This window comes from Schistocerca cancellata, chromosome 1 (genome assembly GCF_023864275.1).
Source record: "Schistocerca cancellata isolate TAMUIC-IGC-003103 chromosome 1, iqSchCanc2.1, whole genome shotgun sequence".
NCBI lineage: Eukaryota > Metazoa > Arthropoda > Insecta > Orthoptera > Acrididae > Schistocerca > Schistocerca cancellata.
This window is the reverse complement of record NC_064626.1, coordinates 471,177,547-471,190,848: the sequence shown is the minus strand read 5'-3', so window position 1 is coordinate 471,190,848 and position 13,302 is coordinate 471,177,547.

The window sequence follows — 13,302 nt, the reverse complement described above, 5'->3', positions numbered from 1 at the left end:
CAAGGGCAACAGTCTGGATGATTGACTGATCTGGCCTTGTAACAATAACCAAAACGGCCTTGCTGTGCTGGTACTGCGAACGGCTGAAAGCAAGGGGAAACTACGGCCGTAATTTTTCCCGAGGGCATGCAGCTTTACTGTATGATTAAATGATGATGGCGTCCTCTTGGGTAAAAAATTCCGGAGGTAAAACAGTCCCCCATTCGGATCTCCGGGCGGGGACTACTCAAGAGGATGTCGTTATCAAGAGAAAGAAAACTGGCATTCTACGGATCGGAGCGTGGAATGTCAGATCCCTTAATCGGGCAGGTAGGTTAGAAAATTTAAAAAGGGAAATGGATAGGTTAAAGTTAGATATAGTGGGAATTAGTGAAGTTCGGTGGCAGGAGGAACAAGACTTCTGGTCAGGTGACTACAGGGTTATAAGCACAAAGTCAAATAGGGGTAATGCAGGAGTAGGTTTAATAATGAATAGTAAAATAGGAATGCAGGTAAGCTACTACAAATAGCATAGTGAATGCATTATTGTGGCCAAGATAGATACAAAGCCCACACCTACTACAGTAGTACAAGTTTATATGCCAACTAGCTCTGCAGATGACGAAGAAATTGAAGAAATGTATGATGAAATAAAAGATATTATTGAGGTAGTGAAGGGAGACGAAAATTTAATAGTCATGGGTGACTGGAATTCGAGTGTAGGAAAAGGGAGAGAAGGAAACGTAGTAGGTGAATATGGATTTGGGCTAAGAAATGAAAGAGGAAGCCGCCTGGTAGAATTTTGCACAGAGCACAACTTAATCATAGCTAACACTTGGTTTAAGAATCATGATAGAAGGTTGTATACATGGAAGAACCCTAGAGATACTAAAAGGTATCAGATAGATTATATAATGGTAAGACAGAGATTTAGGAACCAGGTTTTAAATTGTAAGACATTTCCAGGGGCAGATGTGGACTCTGACCACAATCTATTGGTTATGACCTGTAGATTAAAACTGAAGAAACTGCAAAAAGGTGGGAATTTAAGGAGATGGGACCTGGATAAACTGAAAGAACCAGAGGTTGTACCGAGTTTCAGGGAGAGCATAAGGGAACAATTGACAGGAATGGGGGAAAGAAATACTGTAGAAGAAGAATGGGTAGCTTTGAGGGATGAAGTAGTGAAGGCGGCAGAGGATCAAGTAGGTAAAAAGACGAGGGCTAGTAGAAATCCTTGGGTAACAGAAGAAATATTGAATTTAATTGATGAAAGGAGAAAATATAAGAATGCAGTAAATGAAGCAGGCAAAAAATAATACAAACGTCTCAAAAATGAGATCGACAGGAAGTGCAAAATGGCTAAGCAGGGATGGCTAGAGGACAAATGTAAGGATGTAGAGGCTTATCTCACTAGGGGTAAGATAGATACTGCCTACAGGAAAATTAAAGAGACCCTTGGAGATAAGAGAACCACTTGTATGAACATCAAGAGCTCAGATGGAAACCCAGTTCTAAGCAAAGAAGGGAAAGCAGAAAGGTGGAAGGAGTATATAGAGGGTCTATACAAGGGCGATGCACTTGAGGACAATATTATGGAAATTGAAGAGGATGTAGATAAAGATAAAATGGGAGATACGATACTGCGTGAAGAGTTTGACAGAGCACTGAAAGACCTGAGTCGAAACAAGGCCCCCGGAGTAGACAACATTCCATTGGAACTACTGACGGCCTTGGGAGAGCCAGTCCTGACAAAACTCTACCATCTGGTGAGCAAGATGTATGAAACAGGTGAAATACCCTCAGACTTCACGAAGAATATAATAATTCCAATCCCAAAGAAAGCAGGTGTTGACAGATGAGAAAATTACCGGACAATCAGCTTAATAAGCCACAGCTGCAAAGTACTAACACGAATTCTTTACAGACGAATGGAAAAACTAGTAGAAGCCAACCTCGGGGAAGATCAGTTTGGATTCCGTAGAAATACTGGAACACGTGAGGCAATACTGACCTTACGACTAATCGTAGAAGAAAGATTAAGGAAAGGCAAACCTACGTTTCTAGCATTTGTAGACTTAGAGAAAGCTTTTGACAATTTTGACTGGAATACTCTATTTCAAATTCTAAAGGTGGCAGGGGTAAAATACAGGGAGCGAAAGGCTATATACAATTTGTACAGAAAGCAGATGGCAGTTATAAGAGTCGAGGAACATGAAAGGGAAGCAGTGGTTGGGAAGGGAGTAAGACAGGGTTGTAGCCTCTCCCCGATGTTATTCAATCTGTTTATTGAGCAAGCAGTAAAGGAAACAAAAGAAAAATTTGGAGTAGGTATTAAATCCATGGAGAAGAAATAAAAACTTTGAGGTTCGCCGATGACATTGTAATTCTGTCAGAGACAGCAAAGGACTTGGAAGAGCAGTTGAACGGAATGGAAGGTGTCTTGAAGGGAGGATATAAGATGAACATCAACAAAAGCAAAACGTGGATAATGGAATGTAGTCGAATTAAGTCGGGTGATGCTGAGGGAATTAGATTTGAAAATGAGACACTTAAAGTAGTAAAGGAGTTTTGCTATTTGGGGAGCAAAATAACTGATGATGGTCGAAGTAGAGAGGATATTAAATGTAGACTGGCAATGGCAAGGAAAGCGTTTCTGAAGAAGAGAAATTTGTTAACATCGAGTATAGATTTAAGTGTCAGGAAGTCATTTCTGAAAGTATTTGTATGGAGTGTAGCCATGTATGGAAGTGAATCATGGACGGTAAATAGTTTGGACAAGAAGAGAATAGAAGCTTTTGAAATGTGGTGCTACAGAAGAATGCTGAAGATTAGATGGGTAGATCACGTAACTAATGAGGAAGTATTGAATAGGATTGGGGAGAAGAGAAGTTTGTGGCACAACTTGACCAGAAGAAGCGATCGGTTGGTAGGACATGTTCTGAGGCATCAAGGGATCACCAATTTAGTATTGGAGGGCAGCGTGGAGGGTAAAAATCGTAGGGGGAGACCAAGAGATGAATACACTAAGCAGATTCAGAAGGATGTAGGTTGCAGTAGGTACTGGGAGATGAAGAAGCTTGCACAGGATAGAGTAGCATGGAGAGCTGCATCAAACCAGTCTCAGGACTGAAGACCACAACAACAACATATATTCCTTCCACCTTCCTGTTTTCCCTTCCTTGCTTAGAACAGATTTTCCATCTGAGATCTTGATATTCATACAAGTGGTTCTCTTTTGTCAAAAGGTCTCTTTAATTTTCCTATAGGTAGTATCTATCTTAACCGTAGTGATATATGCCTCTACATACTTACATTTGTCCCCCATTCATCTCTGCTTCGTCATTTTGCACTTCCTGTCGATCTTATTTTTGAGACATTTGTATTCCTTTTTTGCCTGTTTCATTTACTGCATCCTTATATTTTCTCCTTTCATCAATTAAATTCAGTATCTCTTCTGTTACTCAAAGATTTATACTAGCCGTCATCTTTTTACCTACGTGATCCTCTGGTGCCTTCACAATTTCATCTCTCAAAGCAACCCATTCTTCTTTTACCGTATTCCTTTCCCCGTTCTCGTCAATCGTTCCCTAACGTTCTCTCTAAAACTCTCTGCACCCTCTAATTTTTTCACTTTATCTAGTTCCCATCTCTTTAAATTCCCACCTTTTGGCAGTTTCTTCAGTTTTAATCTACAGTTCATAACAAACGGATTGTGGTCAGAGACCATATCTGCCCCTGGAAATGCCTTTCAATTTAAAATCTGGTTCCTAAAGCTCTGTGTTGCCATTATTTAATCCATCTAAAATCTTCCAGCAACTCCTGGCCTGTTCCACGTATACAGCCTTCTTAAACCAAGTGTTAGCTATGATTAAGTTGTGCTCTGTTCAAAACTCTACGATTCGGATTCGTCTTTCGTCCCCAACCCCATTCACCGGCCGGAGTGGCTGAGCGGTTCTAGGCGCTTCAGTCTGGAACCGTGCGAGCGCTACGGTCGCAGGTTCGAATCCTGCCTGGGGCATGGATGTGTGTGATGTCCTTAGGTTAGTTAGGTTTAAGTAGTTCTAAGTTCTAGGGGACTGATGACCTCAGATGTTAAGTCCCATAGTGCTCAGAACCATTTGAACCTAACCCCTTTCCATATTCATCTACTACTATTTGTTCTCTTCCTTTTCCTATTATCGAATTTCAGTCCCCTATGGCTTCTAAATTTCCGTCTCCCTTCACTATCTGAATTATCCGTAGCGGTCTTCAAATCAGTGGCCAAGAATTGTGGCCCAGTGACATGTCGCACCGTCATTCACAAAAATTACATCATTGTTTGGGAACATGTGTCCATGAATAGCTGAAAATGGCCTCCAGTAGCCGAAAGTAACCATTTCCAGTCAGTTATCCGTTCAATTTGAAAAGAGAATCCGGTCAATTCCATGGAAACACAGCCCAAGTCATTATGGAGTCCATTGGCTTACACAATGCCTTGTTGACAACTTGGGTCCGTGGTTTCGTGCGATCTGCACCACACCTGAAACCTGCCACTAGCTCTTACCAACGGAAATCGGGACTCCACTGACATTTGTTATTCCTGGTACACTCTCGACACCGTGAATCTCGGATTACTGAAGTCCCTAACCATTTTCGAAATGGAATGTCCCTTGCGTCCAGCTCCAACTACTATTCCGCGTTCAGTCCGTTAATTCCAATCGTACGTCCGTATTCACGTCGGAAACCTATTCACATGAATCACCTGATTACAGATGACAGCTACGCCAATTCACTGCCCTTTTATACCTTGTGTACTCGAAACTACGGCAATCTCTATTTGTACATACCCTATCCTTTGACTTTTGGCACCTAAGTGTATTGCTGATGTGTAAGCCAATCCAGATTACTTTCGTCGCCTGATCACTGTAGACGAATGTAGGGATACCCAAAGCAGACAGTGAGAACATTTTGAAAACCTGTACCGAATGAGGAGAACATCTACTCATTATTCCGCGAGGTGATACTGAGTGTGTTTGGGGCCTGCTGCTTTATGGTGCAAACAGAGTATGTTCGTAAGTGCCAAATCACGACAAAAGTAGGTTAACGAAATCTCCTGACGACGTTGCGTGGGATGTCAAGACGAAATATCGAATGTTTCCAAGCCGATGTTTTCGCTCCACAATGTTCCAGCTCATTCTGCACAGCAGGGCTAAACCTTATAGTGGATAGCCCTGTCAAATTTAGCTTCGCCGCCCGCGTTCACCTGCAATGGCACTCAGTAACTTCTCCCTCATTCCTCATACGAAGAAACCATAGAGTGGCAGGCATTTTCAGATTGACGACTAGGTAATTTTCGAGGAGGAACTACAAGAAAGGTCTCTGTCAAGTTTTCAAGCATCGAGAAAAATGTCTCACACTGAATGGCGAATACATCATCTGAGAAAAATTATCCACATACCTATTAATTCTCTGTCTCAGAACAAACTAGCCTTGGAAGGTCCCACGCAAATGACCGACCGTCGTGTTATCCTCAACCTACTGGCCTCTTCGGATGCTGGTATGAAAAGGTGTGGGCTCAGCTCTTGGCTGGTGTCAGTTTCGTGACCTGGACTCTTCACTGCCGGTCAAGTAGCTCTTCATTTGGCATCAACAGGCCGAGTGCATCCCAGTATGCCAACAACGCATGGCGGCCTGCACTGTCACCCGTCCACGCCTAATAGTTCTTAGCTTCGGTGATCTAATGAGGATTGGTGTATCCACAGCAGCACGGCCGTTAATGGGGACACATTTTAGTGGACATTAATATGGAGTAAGTCAACCCTTCTATTTTCTGCTGGTTTGCACTTTGTTGGGGACACTTTCAATGAGGATTGCGAATGTCTATGAAGGGAAGGCAACCCATTCTTCTGCAAGATAATTAACCATATAAGATAGTGGTGTTAGATGTTGGAGTACAGAGGGAACTCTACGTTCTAACTCATCCCTATGGTGATCCATTGAGTTCACATGGGAACTCTGAGCAGATCACTTGGTTTCAGGAGTGTTATTGTCCACATACCATTACCTCATAGCTGCATCTCTATGACAAAGTGCGTTCTCATACTGATACCAACAATCATTGCCTCCAAACTGTTACTTTAATATACACAGCATAAACTTCTATAAACTTTGTTCAGATCCTTCCCCAATTAGCGTTTTCTCAAGCACAATGAAGGGACCATACAGTAACCATGAAAACCACCCCAATTCCATAACGCTACCTTCTCTGTATTTCACTGTTAGCATTTCACGTGATGGCAGGTAACATTCCCCAAGCCAAACCAAAACAGTTATATGGAACTGCCCAGGGTATAGCGCGATGCATCAAGCAAAATCACTGGTTTCTCATCCACTCTCCAGTGGCCTCGGCCTCTACACCACCTCAAGCGTCGCTTAGCATCTGTTCTACAGTGGCCGAGCGGTTCTAGGCGCTTCAGTCCGGAACCGCGCTGCTGCTACGGTCGCAGTAGGGCAGGGATGTGTGTGATGTCCTTAGGTTAGTTAGGTTTAAGTAGTTGTAAGTCTCGGGGACTGATGACCTCAGATGTTAAGTCCCATAGTGCTTAGAGCCATTTGAACCATCTGAGCATCTGTTCAATAAGTCTGAGGGTATGAGGAGTTGCTCGATCACTGTACCCCATTCTTCTGAACCCCACGCATACAGTTATTGTGCTAGCACCTCTATTGGTTCCATTTTATAATTCGCGACTAAGTCTTTCCGTTTGTTTACGTCCACCTTACGCAATACCTGACGGTTCCTGTCCGTTTTAGGTGAGGTGTGAGCGGTATTGTTTTTCCTGTGGTTGTTGCTTTGCGTTTCCACTTCATAATCACACCAGCAACGTTCCACTTGGACAGCTTTAGAAGGGTTGCAATGCATAATGGATTTCTTGGTCATATGACTTCCAGTGACTAATCCATGTTCGAAGTCACTGAACTCTCCTGGTAGAAAGAATCTGCTGTTACAGCTTTTCTACTTCTAGCGTGATACCGCTTCCACTTCCACTACCGAATCAGTTCCGCGTTATCCGGGGGTGTCCGGATACGTTTGATCACAGAGCGAATGTGGAGGACTAACAGCACCAATGAGCTTGTTGATAGCGGCTTTATTTTATCGAGTTAGTAATTAAAACTACCCCTCATAGCTTATCTTTTGTTCTTTGTATTGTGTTTCTGATTTCACTATCCCGAAGAGTGTAAAGTAAAGAATAAAATTGACCAAGTGCGAATAGAAGTCGCACTCTGTCTCCGAAGAAATTGAATTATGTGTAAATAGAGTTAATCGAACCTGAGAATCGAGAATCTCAACGATTTTTACCTGTTATCGATATCGATACTGGCAAGATATTGGTCAGCGGAATTCAAAGACAACATTAAAATCTTTACAGTTGTTCCTCAGACTAGTCCGGATATACAGAAAGAAGCGAGCAGGGGACTTCAGTTTATATATGTACAGAGAGAAGATTTAATAAAATATTTTTTATTTCCTTATTACCAGTAAAACATGACTACAATTTACTTTTCATGTTCGCATGCAGTACTGTTCGTCTAGTATGCTTCTGACAGATGAAGAAAATGGCAAAAAGACATTTTGTATGTGTTACAATTACATATTAACAACTATCAGATTTTTTACTTCAGTTGTACTGTGAAACTTTGCTTCTTAGCCAGGTTTATGATTTTAGGTAACGGAAAGTACCCAATAGGTTTTGATGAAAGAGTTTATGAGTTTCAAAATATGTGACATAACTGGCCGTATCTTTTGATTGCTTTGGCTTAGAAGGTTAATTATTTTACACCCCCAAGGGACTACAAACTTCAGTATGTGACATACATTTGATCTTGATGATACGCCATTTTTTCCAGAGGAAAAGGGATCTTAATAGACGGACAGACAGACGGATGAAAAATGACAAATAATCTTTTTGTGTGTCATATAATTACACATCGACAATTCTCGAATTTTTTCCTTGACTTGTATTGTGTATCGTCAGTCCTCGATTCTTGTCAGATTTCTAGATTGTAGGTGAACGGGAAGCACCCTATAGCTTTTGATAAGTGAGATTTTTAACATCAATATATTTGACATAAATGGCCGTATCTTTTGTCTGAAGTGACTTAGAGGTTTAAAATTTTTGCTCCTTGAAAGGATCATACACCTTAATAAGCGGCATAAATTTGAATTTGGTACATCTATATGTTCCGGAGAGAAAGGGTTCATAACAAACCGAGAGACAGACAGACGGACAGACGGAAAATAAAGCGATCCTATTAGGATTCTGTTTTTAGAGATTGAGGCACGAAAGCCTAATAAAATAAAAAATTACTGCAAACACAGAGTAGAGAGCTGAGAAACGCCTTGAAGTGGCCCCGCTTGGTGCCTCCCAGATCACGTCCGCGATCTGCGTCACATGGGGCCGCTACGTGCGCGGCCGCACACAGGGGGAGCTCGGGTCACGTACGAGCCGACGTGCCTCGTCTTGGTGACGCAGGCGCCGGCAACACAGCGTGTGTGACGCAGGCAATCCGGCACTGTAGGCTGGCGTCCTGAGGTGGCATTTTATGACCAGCCTCATTGGCTAGGCCGCGTGGCACCCACGCTCGTCGTCTAGTCGCGCATCGACTGTTTTCTTCCCAGTATATAAGGCATAGGCACCAATTTTTAGGATTTGTTGTGATTTTGTGGGTATGACGCAGGATATATGTGTGGCAGTGACCTTGTGCTAGTTATTACCCTTTAATGCAACACTGTTACAGCAGTTGCCTACTGATGGACTGACAAGTTTGCACGATGGCTGCCAGGAGTCAAGTAATTCAGTTTTGTTACGCTATATGCTAAAGCTGCTATGTACTTGTAAAAATTAGAAGCCTTCATTCTGCAACGACCAAAAATTTTTCATCGAAAATTGCAATTAATGGATGGGTATCAATTGCGCCGCATAATTTATTTTCCAATTATATTTACTCGCCGAAGAGTACATCGAAAGCAATCGAGTTTGTCAACAGTCTTTAAATTTGGCTTTATCTTACGTGCATGTTGACGAACTAGTTAATATACCGAGAAGCTCACCAATACATCAGCTGCCGCGATTATAAGAAGTAGCAGAAATATACTGTTGTTCAAGCACACCAAGTATACATATCTATTATTAGACCAGTAAACAATAGGAGAAACCTATGTGTGAATAACAAGACGTGCTCCACTTTGTATACCATGACGCGCTTTGCATCAGTGAACACCATCACTAATTAAGGACTTGTCCTTTGTTGTGTTTCGCGTCGTCATGGAACATAACATATTTGACAGTTTATCGGTTTCCCAATACGTGTGTCGATCTACATGTTAGGGTACTTTAAAGACTAATCCTTGGAGCATTACTTTTCACGCATTTGTTCTTAAGTGTGTACGAGTCAATGGAAAAAAAACACTCTAAGGAAGTAACTACCTAATAGCGATAGTTAGGAAACAAAATAAGTACACTCTCTAGAGTGTCGGCTTCGAGGCAATCATTTCCTTAGTAGTAACTGTTTTAAAGGATCCATTCAATAGGAATACATCATTAGGATTTTTTGAAAAGCTTTACTTGACCAATAAATCATCATCGACACGCACGATATACACATGTACCACAAACGACGTGAACGTTCACGTGCACGCGCACGCTTTCATTCACATGTGTGTGTGGGTGGGGAGATTATATAAGATATTCAGTTCACTCATCTAGGTAAAAGAATGTGTGTCACATCCTAATTCGTTAATATTCTTGTTTTACCATCCATATTTCAGTATTACTCTTTATATTTTAAATAATAACAAGCTTCTCGGGAGCATTACCTTCCCATCATTTTACTCTCACTGCCTGTGATGCGGTTTCGCATACTGTTGAGCCCTATGGAATCATGTTGCTCAACCCCTCATTTGAGATCCACATATGTGTTTCAGTGTTGCAAACGTAATAATGAAGACAGATAATATACGCGTAGTTATACAGGAGGCTGTTAACTGAATCTTCCGTCGGTTCTTGGTAGAAGCGGAACCTGTACAGGAAATTGGAATAGAGATCAACATAAACATCATTTCCGCCCTTTTTATTGCTCATGAAAACCACTCGTTGCATGTTGTACCACCATACAGTGAGACCTTCAGAGATGGTGGTCTAGATTGCTGTACACACCGGTACCTGTAATAGACAGTAGCATATGCTCTTGCATTAATGCATGCATGTATTCGTCGTGTCATATTATCCACAAGTTCATCAAGTCACTGTTGGTCCTGATTTTCCCATTCCTTAACGGCGATTCGGCATAGATACCTCAGAGTGGTTGGTGGGTCACATCGTCCATAAACAGCCCTTTCCAATCTATACCAGGTATGTTCGATAGGGTTCATGCCTTGAGAAGAGACCGAGCGAGGTGGCGCAGTGGTTAGACACTGTACTCGCATTCGGAAGGACGACGGTTCAATCCCGCGTCCGGCCATCCTGATTTAGGTTTCCCGTGATTTCCCTAAATACTCCAGGCAAATGCCGGGATGGTTCCTCTGAAAGGGCACGGCCGACTTCCTTCCCCATCCTTCCCTAATCCGATGAGACCGATGACCACGCTGTATGGTCTCCTTCCCCAAACCAACCAACCAACCTTGGGAAGATGCTGGCCGCTCTAGTCGAGTGATGTCGTTATCCTGAAGTAAGTCATTCACGAGATGTGTGCGATGGGAGGGCGAGTTGCCGTTCATGAAGACGAATGCTTCGTCAATATGCTTCCGGTATGGCTGCACTATGGCATTCACGTATCGTACAGCCGTTACAGCGCCTTCCATGATCACCAGCGGCGTACGTCGGCCCCACATAAAGCCACCCCAAAACAGCAGGGAACCTCCACCTCGCTGCACTCGATGGACAGTGTGTATAAGGAGTTCAGCCTGACCAGGTTGCCTCCAAACACGTCCCCGATGACTGTCTGGTTGAAGGCACATGTGACACTCATTGGTGTCCAATTGGCATGTTGCTGAATACATCTGTAGCGCGCTGCATGGTGTCGTGGTTGCAAAGATGGACCTCGCCATGGCCGTCGGGAGTGAAGTTGCCCATCATGAAGCCTACTGCGCACAGTTTGAGTCATAACACGATGTCCTGTGGCCTCATGAAAAGCATCATTCGACATGGTGGCGTAGGTAGCGGTCATCCACTGCTGTAGTAGCCCTTGGGTGGCCTGATTGAAGCATGTCATAGACAGTTGCTGTCTCTCTGTATCTCTTTCATGTCCGAACAACATCGCTTTGGTGCACTCCGAGACACCTGGACACTTTCTTTTTTGAAATCCCTTCGTGACACAAAGTAACAATGCGGATGCGATCGAACCGCAGTATTGACCATCTAGGCATGGTTGAACTACAGACAACACGAGCCGTCGTTCCTCCTTCCTCGTGGAATGACTGTAACTGATCGACTGTCGGACCCCGTCCGTTAAATAGGCGCTGCTCATGCATTGCTGTTTACATCTTTGGGCGTGTTTAGTGACATCACTGAACAGTCAAAGGGACTGTGTGTGTGATACAATATCCACAATCAACGTCTATCTTCAGTTCTGGGAACCGGGGTGATGCACAACTTTTTTTGATGTGTGAATATTCGTGCTAGATTATGTGTGATTCTAATTACGTTTTGGTATCGGCATTAATTACTGTCGTACAGTTTTTCAGTGGTAATAGTTCTTTCACTTAATATCAAATTTTCATGTATACTTGTTCGGAATTCTGCAAGTTTTGAGATTTATGTGGTCCATACGCTAAGGGGCAGAAGTCATTAGGTCGCAACACGCACATACACAGACGTGGAAATGCCGCGTACACATCGTAGAAAAGGGTTGTGCATTGGCGAAGCCCCCATTTGTATTCAGGTGATTCATATGAATGGCTTTTCTATTTGATTATGACTGTGCGACGGGAATGAACAGTTTTTTTTATGCGTCAAGAGTGTACTGAGAATACGAATTGTAGGTGTAACCTCCCACTACAGACAGTGCAGTAGTCAACGGCCTTCTCTTGACGATCTCTCATCGAAAAAGTCAGTGCGCTGAAATGTGGCGTTAATGGGTTATGGTAGCTGACGACCCACTCGAGTGCTTTTGCCAATAGTACGATATCGCCTGCAGTGCCTCTCCTGGACTCGTGATCGTAACGATTTGACCCTATACGGCTGCAAAACAGTGGCCTGATCAAATGAGTCCCGGTTTCAATTGTTGAGAGCTGATCGTAGAGTTCGAGATTGGTGCAAAACCCACGAAGCTGTGGACCTAAATTTCCAACAAGATACTGCGAAAACGTATCTCCCTAGTGGCGTGGGCTGTGTTTGCATGGGACGGACAAGGTCCTCTGGTTCATCCGAAGCGATGGTTGGAAATGATTATGTTCGGCTGCTTGGCATCCACCTGCAGACATTCTTGGTCTCATGTTTCCAAACAGCGCCCTGCACCAGCAACACTTTCGCAGCTATGAACGGCTGCAGAGGCAGCATAGCTCAGTATTTCTTCAGAGGACGTCCAACGACTTGTTGAGGCCATGCCACGCCGGGTTGCTGCACTACGCCGTGCGAAAAGAGGTCCTTCCACTACATTAGGAGGATATCCTTTGACTGGCCGAGCGGTTCTAGGCGCTTTAGTTTGGAACCGCGCGACCGCTACGGTCGCAGCTTCGAATCCTGCCTCGGGCATGGATGTGTGTGATGTCCTTAGGTTAGTTAGGTTTAAGTAGTTCTTAGTTCTAGTGTTCAATGTATTTAATATGTTTTTGTTAAGATGTATATTTTCTCCATTTACACATTTTACAAATGGTTTTCTAAACGTTGTAGTTACTATGTATGGCGAGTTTAATGCCTGAAAGTACCAACCTCCATGGAACATGTGGAGTCGTGGATTAGTCTTAGCGTCTTTCCCTTAATGCATCTAGTCGCTTCTCTTTAACTCATGGGTTGACGACCAATTCGTGATTACTTTAATTACTTTTCCATTGTCGAGCAGATGTAATTTCAGCTCATGTCTCCTTAACTAACATTTCTACACTACAATATGGGCAAAGTATTTGTTTTCTCAGAGCTATTTTCCCGAGATATCTTTCGTTCAGTTCTGCCTGTTTCCTTGCTGCCAAACTCAAGTGCACCACGTCGTTATCTTATATTTCCTAAAATAAATTAGTATTTAGATGTCTTTCGAGATAAAAATAATTTGTTGAAACCTTACTGTCCTAGTGATATTCATGACAAACATTAAATAGTGATTACATGTCATTATCCGTCGATTATTTAG